This window comes from Nerophis ophidion, linkage group LG24 (assembly GCF_033978795.1).
Source record: "Nerophis ophidion isolate RoL-2023_Sa linkage group LG24, RoL_Noph_v1.0, whole genome shotgun sequence".
In the NCBI taxonomy this organism is placed as follows: Eukaryota; Metazoa; Chordata; class Actinopteri; order Syngnathiformes; family Syngnathidae; genus Nerophis; species Nerophis ophidion.
Genome location: NC_084634.1, coordinates 29,005,278 through 29,024,881, shown reverse-complemented (window position 1 = coordinate 29,024,881; position 19,604 = coordinate 29,005,278). Strand labels below are relative to the sequence as shown.

The following is a 19,604-nucleotide window of genomic DNA, read 5'->3' as shown; positions in this document are numbered from 1 at the left end:
GTTTGATATTTCGGTACTTGACATATGCCACCTATTAGCCCTAAGCATGCTAAAATAGGCATGCTAGCTTTTTTGACGATATTTTAAAACATACGCCTTCGAGTTTGATATTCTGGTACTTGACAGATGCTACATGTTAGCTGTAAGCATGCTAAAATAAACATGCTAGCTTTTTAGACAATTTATTCAGACATACACCTTCTAGTTTGATATTTTGGTACTTCACAGATGCTACCCGTTAGTTATAATCATGCTAAAATAAACATGCTAGCTTTTTTGACTCTTTATTCAGACATACACCTTCGAGTTGGATATTTTGCTACTTGACAGATGCTACCTGTGAGCTAAAATCATGCTAAAATAGGCATGCTAGCTTTTTTGACGACTTATTCATACATACACCTTCAAGTTTGATATTTTGGTACATGACAGATGCTACCTGTTAGCTGTAAGCATGCTAAAAATAGACATGCTAGCTTTTTTTGATGATTTATTCATACATACACCTTCGAGTTGGATATTTTGGTACTCGACAGATGCTACCTGTTTGCTGTAAGCATGCTAAAATAGGCATGCTAGCTTTTTTGACAATTTATTCAGACATACACCTTCGAGTTTGATATTTTGGTACTTGACAGATGCTACATGTTAGCTGTAAGCATGCTAAAATAAACATGCTAGCTTTTTAGACAATTTATTCAGACATACACCTTCTAGTTTGATATTTTGGTACTTCACAGATGCTACCCGTTAGCTAAAATCATGCTAAAATAAACATGCTAGCTTTTTTGACTCTTTATTCAGACATACACCTTCGAGTTGGATATTTTGGTACTTGACAGATGCTACCTGTGAGCTAAAATCATGCTAAAATAGGCATGCTAGCTTTTTTGACGATTTATTCAGACATACACCTTCAAGCTTGATATTTTGGTACAAGACAGATGCTACCTGTTAGCTGTAAGCATGCTAAAAATAGACATGCTAGCTTTTTTTGATGATTTATTCATACATACACTTTCGAGTTGGATATTTTGGTACTCGAAAGATGCTAGCTGTTTGCTGTAAGCATGCTAAAATAGGCATGCTAGCTTTTTTGACGATTTATTCAGACATACACCTTCGAGTTTGATATTTTGGTACTTGACAGATGCTACATGTTAGCTGTAAGCATGCTAAAATAAACATGCTAGCTTTTTAGACAATTTATTCAGACATACACCTTCTAGTTTGATATTTTGGTACTTCACAGATGCTACCAGTTAGCTAAAATCATGCTAAAATAAACATGCTAGCATTTTTGACTCTTTATTCAGACATACACCTTCGAGTTGGATATTTTGGTACTCGACAGATGCTACCTGTTTGCTGTAAGCATGCTAAAATAGGCATGCTAGCTTTTTTGACGATTTATTCAGACATACACCTTCGAGTTTGATATTTTGGTACTTGACAGATGCTACATGTTTGCTGTAAGCATGCTAAAATAAACATGCTAGCTTTTTAGACAATTTATTCAGACATACACCTTCTAGTTTGATATTTTGGTACTTCACAGATGCTACCCGTTAGCTAAAATCATGCTAAAATAAACATGCTAGCTTTTTTGACTCTTTATTCAGACATACACCTTCGAGTTTGATATTTTGGTACTTGACAGACGCTACCCATTTGCTGAAAGCATGCTAAAATAGGCATGCTAGCTTTTTTGACGACTTATTCAGACATACACCTTCGAGTTTGATATTTTGGTACATGACAGATGCTACCTGTTAGCTGTAAGCATGCTAAAATAGACATGCTAGCATTTTTAAATTATTTATTCATACATACACCTTCGAGTTGGATATTTTGGTACTCGACAGATGCTACCTGTTTGCTGTAAGCATGCTAAAATAGGCATGCTAGCTTTTTTGACGATTTATTCAGACATACACCTTCGAGTTTGATATTTTGGTACTTGACAGACGCTACCCGTTTGCTGAAAGCATGCTAAAATAGGCATGCTAGCTTTTTTGACGACTTATTCAGACATACACCTTCGAGTTTGATATTTTGTTACATGACAGATGCTACCTGTTAGCTGTAAGCATGCTAAAATAGACATGCTAGCTTTTTTAAATTATTTATTCATAGATACACCTTCGAGTTGGATATTTTGGTACTCGACAGATGCTACCTGTTTGCTGTAAGCATGCTAAAATAGGCATGCTAGCTTTTTTGACGATTTATTGAGACATACACCTTCGAGTTTGATATTTTGGTACTTGACAGACGCTACCCGTTTGCTGAAAGCATGCTAAAATAGGCATGCAGGCTTTTTTGACGATTTATTAAGATATACACCTTTGAGTTGGATATTTTGGTACTTGACAGATGCTACCTGTTAGCTGTAAGCATGCTAAAATAGACATGCTAGCTTTTTTGACGATTTATTAAGATATACACCTTTGAGTTGGATATTTTGGTACTTGACAGATGCTACCTGTTAGCTGTAAGCATGCTAAAATAGACATGCTAGATTTTTTTGATGATTTATTCATACATACACCTTCGAGTTGGATATTTTGGTACTCGACAGATGCTACCTGTTTGCTGTAAGCATGCTAAAATAGGCATGCTAGCTTTTTTGATGATTTATTCAGACATACACCTTCGAGTTTGATATTTTGGTACTTGACAGATGCTAGCTATTAGCCCTAAGTATGCTAAAATAGGCATGCTAGCTTTTTTGACGATATATTAAAAAATACAACTTCGAGTTTGATATTTTGGTACTTAACAGATGCTACCTGTTATCTGTAAGCGTGCTAAAATAGGCATGCTAGCTTTTTTTGACATTATATTCAGATATTTATTCATATATTTTGGTCCTTGACAGACTGTTAGCTTTTTTTAGACACATTTTTCAGAAATACACTCCACAGTCATATATTTTGGTAGTTGACACGCGCTTATATACTGTTAGCTTTCTCAAACATTTCAGAAGTTACACAACCCAGAGTTGTTTTATTCTCTGTTAACGGACTTTTTAGTCGGAACGTGCTGGAACATCACCTGCATCACTTGGATGCACAGCTGTTGTTACATCACAGAGGCTGAAGAAGCCTCCACACACAAGACGACCATTTTGATTGATTGCACATTGCAGACATCACCGAGTCAGCTGGCAAACAAATCAAGTCACCCATGCACCTCAAGGGAGAGGACGGACACCCTTGGGGGTTTCCTGTGTGATTCGCATGGGCGTCTGCAGCGAGACATCTATCTGATAGCCAAGGTTTCCTGTTTCTCCAATGAGACCGCATTTAACGTTCGGTTCCGTCTTTTTTCCGCCATGGCGATACAAATGAAACAATGTAGCAGAAGCAGGTAGTGGCGGTGTCACATTTCGAAACCGCCAGCGAAACTTTTTTGCTCGCTTTAGTCTAAAGGAAGCGTGAAGGAAGCCGAATAAAGACGACTTAATGAAGCGTCACGTTTTTGACATGTTTGTGTTGGAAAGTGTGGGAAGATGGAAGTCAACTCACCTTTCTCATTCACGGAACCTTCTCATCCCTTCGCTCGTTAAGAGATGACAAAAATACACCTTCGCTTGTCAGTCACGGATGTTCATTCAAAAAAAATAGAAAATAATAATAACAAGACGTCCAAGATTTGTACACTTTGTGTCTTCTTCTGGCCGTGTGTGTGTGTTTCCTCACTGCCTGCCTGCCGTTTGTTCCACTCAGAAGTTCATCCAAAGTTGCGAGAAGGTTCGCTCCGCCCCTTCGCCGCCGACGACGTCACCGCCTCTTTGGCCGCACGTCAACTCTCGCGAGAGCAGTCGTCTTAAAGCCGAGCGATCCGCTGAGTCTCGCGGTATTACAGCAAAAAAGGGAAGAAAACCGTGATTCGGAGAGAGAGAGGGAGAGAGAAAGGCAAAACCGTTGTTATGGCAACATAATCCCATAAGCAGCTGGAGTCAATGAAAGAAGTTTAATTTACGAAATCAAATCAAAATACTGAATGAATGTTTTTTTGTTTTTTAAGGAAAAGCAATGCATTTTGTCTTCTACAAGGAACAAGTACAGTATATACAGTGGGGCAAAAAAGTATTTAGTCAGCCACCGATTGTGCAAGTTCTCCCACTTAAAATGATGACAGAGGTCTGTAATTTTCATCATAGGTACACTTCAACTGTGATGGACAGAATGTGAAAAAAAATCCAGGAATTGACATTGTAGGAATTTAAAGAATTTATTTGTACATTATGGTGGAAAACCATTCAAAGCTCTCACTGATGGAAGGAGGTTTTGGCTCAAAATCTCCCGATACATGGCCCCATTCATTCTTTCCTTAACGCGGATCAATCGTCCTGTCCCCTTAGCAGAAAAACAGCCCCAAAGCATGATGTTTCCACCCCCATGCTTCACAGTAGGTCTGGTGTTCTTGGGATGCAACTCAGTATTCTTCTTACTCCAAACACGACAAGTTGAGTTTGTACCAAAAAGTTATATTTTGGTTTCATCTGACCACATGACATTCTCCCAATCCTCTGCTGTATCATCCATGTATCCATTTTGGTATAAACTCAACTCGTCGTGTTTGGAGGTGACGACTTGTCCAGGGTGTAACCCGCCTTCCGCCCGATTGTAGCTGAGATAGGCACCAGCGCCCCCGCAACCCCAAAGGGGAATACGCGGTAGAAAATGGATGGATGGAAAAAGTACAGTATATACGTATACCTGAATATCATTACATCATGCATCAAGTTATTCCATGCATTGTTTTGGCTATGAAACATAAATACATAAATATCTGTATATACACAATGAAAATTGTAAAATGAGGCTATGATTTGTTTATTTTTCATACATATTAATTCCTCTAGGGCAGACCTGGGCAAATTATGGCCCGGGGGCCACATGCGGTCACATTAAGCTTTTCAATCTGGCCCCGCCGGTCATTCCCAAATAATTTTTTTTAGATCTTTAAGATGGAAAATGTAGCTGCCATTATGATGTGCACTCATGTTTTCTAATGACCTTAAGGCTTGAACTATACAAAGTATTTGAATGGTTGGAATCTGCGCTTTTGGATGATATACCAGTTACTATGGTCATCTAATTAGCTACTATGGTCATCTAATTAGTTACCATGGCAATCTAATTAGCTACTATGGTCATCTAATTAGTTACTATGGTAATCAACGTTACAGCAGGTCAGACGAGGCACCAAGCAGTGTGGGTGGGGAGCGTTTCAACAGATGCGGAAGGAGATTTTCACAACAAAGTTCTAAAGTTTAGCGATATATCAGATATATCAGATTGTAGGTGGGTTTGTTTTGTACCCTTGGCGTTCATATTTCTTGGTTTGTTGCATTTTTGTTGCATTTTTGTTGCATTTTGCTTGATTGTAAAATATGTCAATCGAAACGTGGTGTGGCATTCATATTTTGTCAATATTCAGTGTTTTATCCTTCATAGAAAAATGTACAATTCCATTATGTTTTTTAAGGCGGTCTGTCATAAAGTTTTTACCATTCAATTAGACATTATTGTAATTTTTTTGCATTAGTGTTCCTAAAAATAGATATACCGGTCCCCCAAACACATTTTTTTTCTCTATATGTGCCCCCCCCCCCCCCCCCACCCACACACACACACACACACACACACCCAGGGCGACCCAGGGACATCAAGTGGATTTAGCATAATATTGTGAGAGTCTAGTCCAGGGGTGCCCATTACGTCGATCGCGAGCTACCAGTCGACCGCGGGGGGTGTGTCAGTCGATCTCGAGCCAGGCTTTTAAAAAAAATAGACCTAAAAATTAGTGATCATCAATCTTCACCAAGACGTCACTTAAATGACATTCACGGTACCGGAGGGTCTTGTGAGATGACGCTGGCTGCTGCAAGATCATTATTATTAAAATATGACAGAGAAGAAGGCGAGAAACACTTTTTATTTCAACAGACTCTCGCGCCGTACCTTCCGTCAAAACTCTAAAGGCCGACTGCACATTTCCTATCTTCACAATAAAAGCCCTGCTTCATGCTGCCTGCGCTAACTAAATACAGAGTCTCGGAAAACTGGCGTGCACAAGCGATCCCTCAGAAAGCTGGCGTGCACATCACTTGTGCACGCCAGCTTTCCGAGACTCTTATTTTGTTAGCGCAGGCAGCATGGAGCAGGGCTTTTATTGTGAAGATAGGAAATGTGCAGTCGGCCTTTAGAGTTTTGACGGAAGGGACGGCGCGAACGTCTGTTGAAATAAAAAGTGTTTCTCGCCTTCCTCTCTGTCATTTTTTCATAATAATGAACTGGCAGCAGCCAGCGTCATCTCACAAGACCCTCGGGTGCCGTGAATGTCAATCAAGCAAGCTACGGAATTTGCCACCAATGTTTTTCTTGTAAAGTGTATGGAAGCTGGATGAATTAGATGCCAAAAACCAACCACTTTCATGTGGTATTGTACAGAAAGGACAACTTTTTTTCTCCTCCATTTGAAAATGTGGGCGTTATCATCATTACTGTCTGATTCCAATCAATGCAAGTCATCAGAATCAGGCAATACACCAACTTATATTCTTGTCTTCGTGAAAGAAAGACATCTATATGTGTTACACATGCTTGTATTATCATTAAACACATTTAACTTGTTTACAAAAATGTCTCTTTCATAAATAAATAAATATAAATTATATATATAAATGAGGTAGATCCCCTCGAGTTGGTCAATTGAAAAGTAGCTCGCCTGCAGAAAAAGTGTGGGAACCCCTGGTCTAGTCCATAATGGAGCTAACATAGTAATGAGAGTCCAGTCCATAGTGGGGCCAGCAGGACACCATCCGCGCAAAAAAGGTGTAAAAACAAAAAACAATGCAAAAATAATTTAAAATACTGCAACCCCATAAACGCGACAGGATCAAAAAACAAAAGCAAAATAAAAATGCTTAAAATTGAAAAATGCACTAAGAAGAAAAACAAGTGCAAAATAATTTGCTGCAAATTAAACATGTTGCAAACCACATAACCAGGGTGTACCCCGCCTGCAGCTGAGATAGGCTCTAGCACCCCCCGAGATTTCGAAAGGGACAAGCGGTAAAAAATGGATGGATGGACTGCAAGAACAAAAAGACTAAGGCAAGGGAAAAATGCTGTAAATAAAAAAAAATGCAACTAGATAAATGCTAAATAAAAAAAAATAATGCATTTAAATGATGGAAATCAAAAATACTGTAAAAAAACAAAAATAATTCAAAAGAAAAATACTGCAAAAAAAACTGTAAGAACAAATAGAAATGCAAAAAAAATGTAAATTAAAAATAATGCATATATATATATAATGTATATATATGTTTATACATGTATATATTTGCAATTATATATTTTACATGTACAGTATATGCTATTATATTAAATACATATGCAATCAGAAATAATAATCATATATACATATATATATATATATGCAATCAAAAATAATACAAATATTATAAATCAATTATTTTGATAGGGACGGCGTGGCGCACTGGAAGAGTGGCCGTGCGCAACCCGAGGGTCCCTGGTTCAAATCCCACCTATTACCAACCTCGTCACGTCCGTTGTGTCCTGAGCAAAACACTTCACCCTTGCTCCTGATGGGTGCTGGTTGGCGCCTTGCATGGCAGCTCCCTCCATCAGTGTGTGTGAATGTGTGTGTGAATGGGTAAATGTGGAAGTAATGTCAAAGCGCTTTGATTACCTTGAAGGTAGAAAAGCGCTATACAAGTACAACCCATTTATTTATTTATTTTTTTATGTAAATATAATTATTAGTAATATTTTTACATATATATCTATATAATTAGAATTCTTTTAGTCGTTAAATTTTATTTTTGTAATTACTATTATTCATTTAGTTCTTATTACCTATTGTTGTGTTGTGCTTAACAAAACTGAAAGTTAACCTGGCGTGTGTGCCGAGCGCTGACACATTCTTGTCCACTCTCGCTCCCCGGCACCTGTTACCTCTTCCTCCGGATCCTCAAAGTGATACAAAAGTGTGAGCATTTGCAAAGACAAGCAACACATTCATTGTGTTCATCTTCTTGGAGCAGAACCAAGGCCAAAGCTCGCAACTTCAAAGGTGTTCCATTTTGCTCAATGGAGGGAAACAACACAGTAAAAATTGTTTTACTTGTTTCAGTTTTTTTTTTTTTTCAAGAGTATCCAAAAGGGGTCTGAATACTCGAAAAATAAAGCGACAAAGCCTGATCCCTCTTGCAACATCATCTTATTCTCTGGCAAACCAGGTGCGTGTACTGCCACCCTCTCTATGGCGTTGTGATCACGTGTGGTATTTAATCATGTACAGATATATGTCTGGACGTTATTTCTATTAGAGTTTTGCATACTAAAATGTATGTGTGGGTGGGGGGCCCCACCCCCCTCTGTGGCAATCAGACATTTTTCCGTGGCCGTGTTCAAAATGACTAGAATGCCACGTTATCATTCCTTTTTGTACAGCAAGAATATTTCATCCAATAAAGGACAATGCCCTGATTAAAGGGCGCTCAATGGCCATTTAGATTTGAAATGCAGGAATTCATCTCCCCCTGAATCCCATGTGAAAAGGCTGCTTTTGTGTTCATGCCCTCTAATTGTGTTGTTATTCAATTTAACTGTTTGCTGCCTGTGTACTAATTACGTGAGCTTTCCGTCCGTGCGTTCATTATTCTTATATAAGAATCCAATCAAGGCAAGGAGATTAGCATCATTAAAAATCACATTGGATTCTGCAGCTCTGCGGGTCCTAACGCTGCCCACCCGCTCCTGTCATGGGGCGGATATCTGCGGAGGTGGCTCCAATTGTTCCCCAGGGAAAAATAGCTGGGTTAGCCACAATTTGAAAATAAATATGGATTTAAGTGCAGAGGACACGCCTTATCAGCAAACTATTGATTTGTGCAATGTTTGTACTGGTCTGCAAGAGAATAAGAAGACTCAGCAGTAGTGTTGCCAAGTTCTAGCGAGTATTAAGACCCCCTTGAGATACTCAAAAGAGATTTTTCAGTGCGCAACTATGTATTGAGGATGTTTAGGCGTCGACTCGGTTGACAGCAGTCATGCAGGGTGCCTCCACAAGCCATGTACTGTATCTAGATATACAGTACAAGTACATATACTGTATATATACATATAAACACATATATACATGCACATAGCATATATATATATATATATATACATACATACATATATGTAAATATATATACACATACATGCAAACACATATATACATACACTCCCTACAATCCGTCCATTCATCGTCTTCCGCTTATCCGAGGTTGGGTCGCAGGGGCAGCAGCCTAAGCAGAGAAGCCCAGACTTTTCTCTCCCCAGCCACTTCGTCCAGTTCTTTACGGGGGATCCCTAGGCGTCCCCACGCCAGCCGGGAGACATAGTCTTCCCAACATGTCCCGGGTCTTCCCCGTAGCCTCATACCGGTTGGACGTGGTCTACACACCTCCTTAAGAGGCGCTTGTGTGGCATCCTGACCAGATGCCCGAACCACCTCATCTGGCTCCTCTCGATGTGGAGGAGCAGCGGCTTTACTTTGAGTTCCTCCTGGATGAAGGAGCTTCTCACCCTATCTCTAAGGGAGAGCCCCGCCACCTGGCGCAGGAAACTCCTTTCGGCCGCTTGAACCCGTGAGCTTGTCCTTTCGGTCATAACCCAAAGCTCATGACCGAAGGTGAGGATGGGAACATAGATCGACCGGTAAATTGAGAGCTTTTCCTTCCAGCTCAGCTCCTTCTTCACCACAACGGATCGATATATCGTCCGCATTACTGAAGACGCCGCACCGATCCGCCTGTCGATCTCATAATCCACTCTTCTCTCACTCGTGAACAAGACTCCGAGGTACTTGCACTCCTCCACTTGGGGCAAGATCTCCTCCCCAACCCGGAGATGGCACTCCACCCTTTTCTGGGCGAGAACCATGGACTCTAAGTCCATATACATATACGTAAACTATACACAAATATGTATGTATGTATACATATGTATGTATATATATATATATATATATATATATATATATATATATATATATATATACATACACACATATATATACACACACATATATATTATATATATATACATACACACATATATATACACACACATATATATATACACACACACATATATATATATATACTGTATATATATATATATACATACATATATATACACACGTATATATATACATACATATATATATACATTTGCATATATATACATATATACATTTACATATATATACATACATATATACATACATTTACATATATATATATACATAGATAATAAGCTGTGTATATATATGTATACATATACATATATAGATATATACATATAATCATAATGTTATATATATTATCAATATAATCAGATATTAAGAGTATATGTGAGTTGTAAAAGTTTGACTCCTCCCTTGTTTACTACAGTGACAATCTCACTAAAGTTTCGTGATCAGTCAGAAATATCAAGCAGCTATGGATGGATGGATGGATGTACAGGAATCTATATCAACAATATAATTTGCCTGAATAGCTGGTCAGGACAAAAAAACAAAACAACAACAACAAAAATTCCTATAAATTAAAAAAAAAGTACAAAAATTAAAAATACAAATAAATTCCATCCATCCATCCATTTTCTACTGCTTATTCCCACATAAATTACAAATTACTAAACATTTACAAATTAGATAAAAAACAATACAAAAATCTATGCATTTACAAACAATATACATCAAAAATACCAAGAAATTACAAAATATGAAAATAACAACAAATTCACAAAACAATAAACATTTATAAAAACAAAACAAAAAGTCAAATTAAGCAAAAAAACAAACATGCACCTGCATGCTAATTTGATTTACTCTTTGCTTAATTAGTAATTAGTTTGTTTGTTTTTTTAGTTAGCAACATTAACTCAAAAATGTTGAGCAGATTTGAGAAATGATGACATTTTGGGGGTGATCCGGATCACCGTCTGTTTTCAAGTTTTTTATTTTTAAGTATTAACTAGTGCACACTGCCCTGTGATTAAGTGGCGACTTGTCTACGGTGTACACCACCTTCCGCCCGATTGTAGCTGGGATGGGCACAGTGCCCCCCGCGACCCGAAAGTGGACAAGCGGTAGAAAATAGATGGATGGATGGATGGAGGGACGGAACAACAACAAAAATTCCTATAAATTTCAAAAAAGTACAAAAATGAAAAATACAAATAGATTCCATCCACCCATCCATTTTCTACTGTTTATTCACATATAAATTACAAATTACTAAACATTTACAAATTAAATAAAAAACAATACAAAAATCCACACATTTACAAACAATATACATCAAAAATACCAAGAAATTACAAAATATTTACAAAAAATAGAATAAAATTAACAACAAATTCACAAAACAATAAACATTTATAAAAAAAAAAAAAAGTAAAATGAAGAAAAAAAACATACATGCACTTGCATGCTAATTTGATTTACTCTTTGCGTAATGAGTAATTAGTTTGTCTGTTTTTTTAGTTAGCAAGATTACCTCAAAAATGTTGAGCGAATTTGAGAAAACGTCAGAAATGGGCAAAAATGATGACATTTTGGGGGTGATCCGGATCACCGTCTGTTTTCAAGTTTTTTATTTTTAAGTATTAACTAGTGCACACGGCCCTGCGATCAGGTGGCGACTTGTCCATGGTGTACCCCGCCTTCCGCCCAATTTTTGCTGGGATGGGCACCAGTGCCCCCCGCGACCCCGAAGTGGACAAGCGGCAGAAAATGGATGGATGGATGGAACTAGTGCACACAGCATGTGCTTTTCTTGTTTGTTTTGTTTCCCCCTAATTGGAATGACACAAATACACTTGTGTTTTGGTTTGGGGCCGTTATTATTTGGCGAGCACTTTGGTACACTTTAGCTGCTGTGGTGGAATCTCCCCACTGTGGGCAATCGAACACCCCCCAATATGAAAGATGAGGTTTTTCTAAAGCGATGGTGACAAACACGTCTATGAAGATGTCACAGACCACCTCTAGATTACACCACCGCCATAACCCAGGGAGGCAGAACGCTGGAATTCCTGCCTGTGTTGCCCCTGGAAGCGGAGGGAACAGAAAGAATGGAAGCCATTCACGAGGCTCCACTCAAGCGGCACTCCAACACTAATGGAGATTGACATGAAGAAAGGCGACAAGTTGTTTTCACATGCTCTTTTCTCCCCCACCCCCCAACCCCCCCCCCCCCTTTGCCGAGAGGCATGATGCAGATTTGGAGAGGAGAGGGAAAAAAAAGACTTGAATTTGATGCGCTTGTTGTTTGTGTGCGTGGAGTGCAGACAAGTGTGTCTCATTAGGAGTGTGTGTAATTACAATTCCCTCGTATTGTTGTCGGGGGGGTTATTCAATCAGTTGGCGGATTGGATGACATTTGAGGACGGGTAGAAGAGGATGAGTGAGCCTTCTAAGAAATAGAACAGTATTTTTTTTTTTCTCCAGAAAAAAGTCTGAACAAAGCAGAGGTTCCTAACCTGGGTTCGATCGAACCCTAGGGGTGTGGTGAGTCGGCCTTAGGGGTTCTGCAGAGGTCAAAACACACCCGACTCATCTTGTAAATACAAACTTCTCCCTGTCAGCGTATTACGGATACGGCAACAGCTGACTGATTTGCAGGTGGGTATTTTGTTGTGAGTTTATGCACTGTGTTGGGTTTTGTTCTTTGAACAAGATGATGTTCATGCACGGTTCATTTTGTGCACCAGTAAAAAAAAAACATGGTAACACTTTAGTATATAGTTACCATTATTAGTTGCTTAATAACATGCAAATTAATAACATATTGGCTCTTAATTAGTCATTATTAAGTACTTATTAATGCCTTATTTCAGTGTTTCTCAACCTTTTTTCAGTAATGTACCTGAACATTTTTTTAATTCAAGTACCCCCTAATCAGAGCAAAGCATTTTTGGTTGAAAAAAAGAGATAAAGAAGTAAAATACAGCACTATGTCATCAGTTTCTGATTTATTAAATTGTATAACAGTGCAAAATATTGCTCATTGGTAGTGGTCTTTCTTGAACTATTTGGAAAAATATATATAAAAATAACTAAAAACTTGTTAAAAAATAAACAAGTGATTCAATTATAAATCAAGATTTCTACACATAGAAGTCTTGTTCACGAGTGAGGGAAGAGTGGATCATGAGATCGACAGGCGGATCGGTGCGGCGTCTTCAGTAATGCGGACGTTGTATCGATCTGTTGTGGTGAAGAAGGAGCTGAGCCGGAAGGCAAAGCTCTCAATTTACCGGTCGATCTACGTTCCCATCCTCACCTATGGTCATGAGCTTTGGGTCATGACCGAAAGGATAAGATCACAGGTACAAGCGGCCGAAATGAGTTTCCTCCGCCATGTGGCGGGGCTCTCCCTTAGAGATAGGGTGAGAAGCTCTGTCATCCAGGAGGAACTCAAAGTAAAGCCGCTGCTCCTCCACATCGAGAGGAGCCAGATGAGGTGGTTCGGGCATCTGGTCAGGATGCCACCCGAACGCCTCCCTAGGGAGGTGTTTAGGGCACGTCCAGCTGGTAGGAGGCCACGGGGAAGACCCAGGACACGTTGGGAAGACTATGTCTCCCGGCTGGCCTGGGAACGCCTCGGGATCCCCCGGGAAGAGCTAGACGAAGTGGCTGGGGAGAGGGAAGTCTGGGCTTCCCTGCTTAGGCTGCTGCCCCCGCGACCTGACCTCGGATAAGCGGAAGATGATGGATGGATGGATGGAGAAGTAATCATCAACTTAAAGTGCCCTCTTTGAGGATTGTAATGGAGATCCATCTGGATTCATGAACTTAATTCTAAACATTTCTTCACAAAAAAAAAAAAAAAAAATCTTTAACATCAATATTTATGGAACATGTCCGCAAAAAATCTAGCTGTCAACACTGAATATTGCATTGTTGCATTTCTTTTCACAGTTTATGAACTTAAATTCATATTTTGTTGAAGTATTATTCAATAAATATATTTATAAAGGATTTTTGAATTGTTGCTATTTTTAGAATCTTTAAAAAAAATCTCACGTACCCCTTGGCATACCTTCAAGTACCCCCAATTGAGAACCACTGCCTTATTCGACATGGCCTTATTATAACCCTAACCCTCTAACCCTGACACTAACCCTAACCAAATAACTCTAAAATAAGTCTTTACTACTTAGAATATGTTCTACTACTGTCCAAATAACTCTAAATTAAGTCTTTGTTACTTATAATGTGTTCCCCACTCTAACGCGTTAACAAAATCATCTAACTTTGTCTTGAATTTGAAAAAAAAAACACATTTTATTTTTCACTAAAGAAGGGTTCAGTGAATGCGCTTATGAAACTGGTGGGGTTCGATACCTCCAACAAGGTAAAGAACCACTGGAATAAAGTCATCACCTAAGTTTGAAGCCTGGTTGAGGGAGCTGGTAGGAATCTTCCACATTGAAAAACTGAGATATGAGAAATCTGGTAACGTACATACATTTTGTGATGTGTGGAGACCTATATTGGAATACCTCAAACTGTAGTCAACCCCCCTAACAACTATAATTGATGAAAGTGGACATTCAACTGAACTGTTAAGCCTCTTTGTATGTATTTTGTTTTTACACAATATAATCTGTGTAAAAACCTTCTTTATTCATTACTTTTATTTCATATTTTATACATTTTTTTATTATACCTGTATATGTTTGTCTTTTGTTTCAACTATTAAGAAAATTGACAGTAAAAATATTTGAAAAAAAAAAAAAAGAAGTCTAAAGACATTTTGTCTTTTTTTATTTTGAGGCAGGTGAGACACTCATGAATAAAATAATAGTGATGAGAAGACAATAATAATATTCCTTCATTGAACTGTGCTATAGAAAAGGAAAAAATCGATTAAATGAATAGAGAAAAAGAAAAGAAAATTAAAGCTGCAAGCAGCGATGGACGGGACCGCTTTGGCTGCTGCCCCCGCGACCCAAGCCCGGATAAGCGCTAGAAGATGGATGGATAGTAGCTACTATTAGCAAACAGATAGACTTACCAACTCGGCGTAATATCTTAACATCAACACACTCTCTCGTCGCAACTCAGCCCTGATGGTCGGCACCTATAAGTTTATAGTTGGAAAATGTTGTACGGTTGTTTTTACGATTTGCAGGCAAACGACAACTTTAAAACATACCGGCTTAGCTACGGCACCTGGCAGCCATCTTGGTATAGACGATCACAGCCCCTCCCTCACGATTGTTGGTGCGTGCGCACCAGCAGCAGACGGTACGGAACAAAAAACACAAAAAAAAAACCATCTCCCTCACTGTGTCTGCGCACGGAGGCTGCGCACGGAGGCCATCTTTGAAATGGTTTTCAGCGCAGCGGTTCTTTGAAGGCTGATAAAATCAAAACCGTAGCAGTAATTAAAACCCTTTCATCAACTTTTAATCAGAAGGGTTCAATCCCTCTCCTGTGGTAGTTTGAAGCCGACACGACAAATGCGCTCAGTGGAGATAATGTTTGAAAAAAGTGACCGGTTTTTACAAATCTTTTGTTTTGAAGGGGGAATTGCAAACTTCCTGTAGATTTTTGCTGGGGATTGTCAATATATGAAATGTAGGTCTAAGTGAGACCTACATAGAGGTTTTTTTTAATGTCTGTACGACATTCCTACTGGAAGTTATAGGGTGTTTAGTCTGTGTTTTCTTCCTTGGAGCAGTTGTGTCTGTTTTTTATTCCTAGGGGGCGCTAGAGCGCAATTTTGAGTAATGGGGTTAGGTTTTTTGATTGAAATGCAGTGTTCGCCAGTCCTGATGTGTGAGTCAAATTTGGTGAGTTTTGAAGCATGTTAAGGGGGTCAAATCACAGCTCAAAACTGCGGAATAAAAATAAAGAAAGAATAAAACGCTAGAAATTCAATAGTGTCTAAAAAAGTGTCTAAAATGTTTTTATACACTTCTAACTCCCTGTGGACTTTTTCAATTAATCAATCAAATATTTTTAAAGCGCTTTTCATACATAAAACAAATGCAACGCAAAGTGTTTTACAAAGTTAAAAACAATACCCCGGTGACCCATATCCTCCACGGACACAGATACCAAACACAAACACACACACATATGTAGCTATATGGACAAATGATTGCATGGCTGAGTACAGAGGAGACAAGCGAGTAAACACTATCACAGGAGCCATCTGCACCAGGAGGTCATCAGACCATGGCCACCAGGACGCTGACACAAAAGCGCCACTAACCCCTGAGGCAGATGGCTCATCTGAGGAACGTTGGAAAATAAAAAATGATAAAACTCGTAAAATAGTAAGAACCATGTGAAGAGATAAAGAATAAAGTACAAGCAAGACATATGAAGATTAATAGAATAAATAAATAAATAGATCTATATAAATCTTGTGTCCTGGCGCTATTTAAATGGGCTGAAAGTATTTCCCAGGCTACCATTCAAATATGAAGGAATTTGAATTAAAAATATTCAAATTGAATATGGGAAAAAAAAAATCCTCTTAAGAAAAAAATATTGTATTCAAAGTCACAGGAAAATAGAGCAAACATTAAAAAACAATGATTTTTTTAAATAAAAATAAAATTAGAAATATATATTTTCTAATTGTAAAACAATTACAAATCACTACAAAATTTTTTACAAAAACTTAAAAAAAAGTAAAGAAAAATTGGATTTTTGTTGTTGTGGCGTTATTCAAATGGGCTAAAATTATTTCCAAGTTCGTCTTTAGTATATAAAGGAATTTGAAAAATAAATATTAGAATTTAATATGAAGAATGAATTCAAAGTCAAACAAAAATAGGGCAAAAATGTACCCGCAAAGACAAAAAAAAAGTCCACAACGTACTCACAAAACGAAAAACTATCAACAACAACTGTTGTTTTGCCCTGGTTGCTACTTAAATGGGCTGAAAATATTTCCGTCCATTGTTTATGTATGAAAGAATTTGAAATAAAAACATTAAAATAGAATATGGAAAAAATATATATTTTTCTTAAATAATATATTTCAATCAAAGCTGGACAAAAATAAAGCAAACATTTACCTGAAAGGACAAACAATTCCACAATATACTCAAAGGGTTATTAATTATTTCTTAATCTTAATTCCTCGCAGCCTTTTGGGGAACTTCAATGATTCAAGTTTAAAAAGTTTATCGAAAAGTTGCAAAAATATTACTTAAAAAAATAAATACATTTCTAAAAATATATTTTTAAAAAATACAAAAAAATAACATACTAAAATAAAATAAATTTTACAAAAAAAAAATACAACAAAATTGTAGAACTGTTCATTTTAATGATAAAAAAGGACAAAATATTTACAAAAAAATAAATACTGGACTTTTTTTTGACCTGAAAACAGTCCATTGTTGGAGGATGAAGGAATTTGAAATACAACCATTAAAATTGAATATGCAAAAAACATCTTAATAAAAAAAAAAATTCATTCAAAGCACAAAAATAAAGCAAACATTTACCTGAAAGGACACAAAATTCCACAATGTACTCAAAGGGTTATTAATTATTTCTTAATCTTAATTCCTTGCAGTATTTTGGCAAAATTTAATGATTAAATTTTTTAATGTTTATTGAAAAGTTGCAAAAATATTACTTAAAAAAAGATACAAAACATCTATTAAAACATTCTTTTAAAAATGATATCAAAAATGTTTTTTAATTTAACAAAAAATACATCAAAATTTTGAAACTGTTAATTTCAATGATAAAAAAGGACAAAAAATATTGACCCCCAAAAAAATACAAAAAATAAGTAAAATAAAAAAATACTGGAATTTTCTTTGTCCTAGGTGCAACTTAAATGGTCTAAAATTATTTCCCTGTCCATTATTGATAGATGAAGGAATTTGAAATAGAAATATTAAAATGTAATATTAAAAAAAAATCCTCTTAGGAAAAAAATATTTTATTCACACAAAAATAAAGCAAAGATGTACCTGAAAGAACAAAAGGGTTATTAATTCCTGCTTAAACTTATTTCCCTGCAGTATTTTGTGGAAATTCAATGCCTCAAATTTAACAGGAGGAACTTGAGAGCCTGACCTCAAACCCATCAGAGATATGATCTAGAATGGTCACCTCACGAATGTTCTTCCGCAAAATATTCTAAAACTGGGGTGTCCACTCTTTTTTTAGCGAGGCCCACGTTCAGTAAAATCGAAAGCTGCAGGGGCCACTTTGATGCATTTTGTACATTAGAAATACTCTCTTAGCAGGCACAAGACATTAGGCGACATCAGGATATCAGATATTAATATCAGTGCTGTATGGTGCGACAAATTAATTTGCAAATGCGCCTAAAAAGAGACCGTGCGACTTCAAAAGAAAAAACTGTCACGTGCGAAAATGGATTCCTACCCTTTTATTGCATTTTGCTCCTAAAATAAATCCATCCATATTTGATACAACTAGAATACAATTTCCCACATCTGTATAGCATGTTTGAAATCAATTTAAACCATAACCAAATGGAAAAATGATTGATCACTCGCATGGAGAGCTGTGTGTATCACATTGTGTTCTTTTGTGATTTTGTTAGCTGAAAAATTAAGCATAGCTAAATGTTTTTTTTAAAGATTGGAGACTATAGTTGACTTTTCTTATATAATTTTCAAGGCTTTTTCTTTTTTCTTATGTACAACCTACTTTTCTTACTTGTTGGTGAGTTTATGGGCCAATCTATATCAGGATATGATTTTTGGTGACTTGTGTTGGTGACAGTGCTAGCACAGTTTAGGCATGTTCTGTGTTTAATTGAGCTTTATAGTAGTTTTTATGTATTCGGTCACACATGTTCCTTGAGTGAGCGTTAATAATTAAATGGTTATATTTTACATATTTTGATATTGCTACAAAAAAATGCCTGTGCTACAATAAAAAAGTCTGTGCTACATCAACGTGTTTTGCAACGTTGTTTAGAAGTCAGTTTTAAAAACATACCGTTATGTATAATCAACATTGCATCAATGTCTTGTGCCTGCTGGGCTGCCACAGTCCGTATTGATTATTGATTATCCCATAGAAAAACTGCATGATTGTATTGGTAGTTGTTTGTATCTCTGCTTACTAGGACAAGTTTTTACACAACGTTGTCTCAATTTACAAATAAAACTATTTTGGAACGTTGTGTCAAAGTCAGTTTTAAAGGACATGCACGTATGATCAACGTTGTATCAATGTCTTGTGGCCTGCTGGGTAAAATCAAACCAACATACGTCAATTTAAGCTAAGATAGCTGAACAAAAACATCCAGGTTTGCATTGTGTTATGGGTGACAAATAAATGATTAATCACAACAAACATTGCATTAATCCCGTATTTACGCAGAATAATCACACAATAAAACTGCATTTGTGACCAAGTATTGGGGTCTTTTTGAAATTGCCTGAAAAGTGTAAGTGAATACTACTATTAGTACTTAATCATGATTAATCCACATGACTAATAACACCCTCATAACAATTAATTTGTTTATTTTTTATGATCCA

The 19,604-nt window shown here is 37.1% G+C and overlaps 1 protein-coding gene across 7 annotated transcripts in view; it reads right to left on the bottom strand.

Moving 5' to 3' along the window:
- Window positions 1-3,788, bottom strand: part of sipa1l1 (signal-induced proliferation-associated 1 like 1) — a 240,448-nt gene extending 236,660 nt beyond the window's left edge. For all 7 annotated transcript variants that reach the window (XM_061886483.1, XM_061886479.1, XM_061886480.1 and 4 more), the window contains exon 1: window positions 3,531-3,788. The gene's annotated coding sequence lies outside the window, so the exon portion shown is untranslated. The remainder of the gene's footprint in view (window positions 1-3,530) is intronic.
- Between the last annotated feature and the right edge of the window lie 15,816 nt (window positions 3,789-19,604).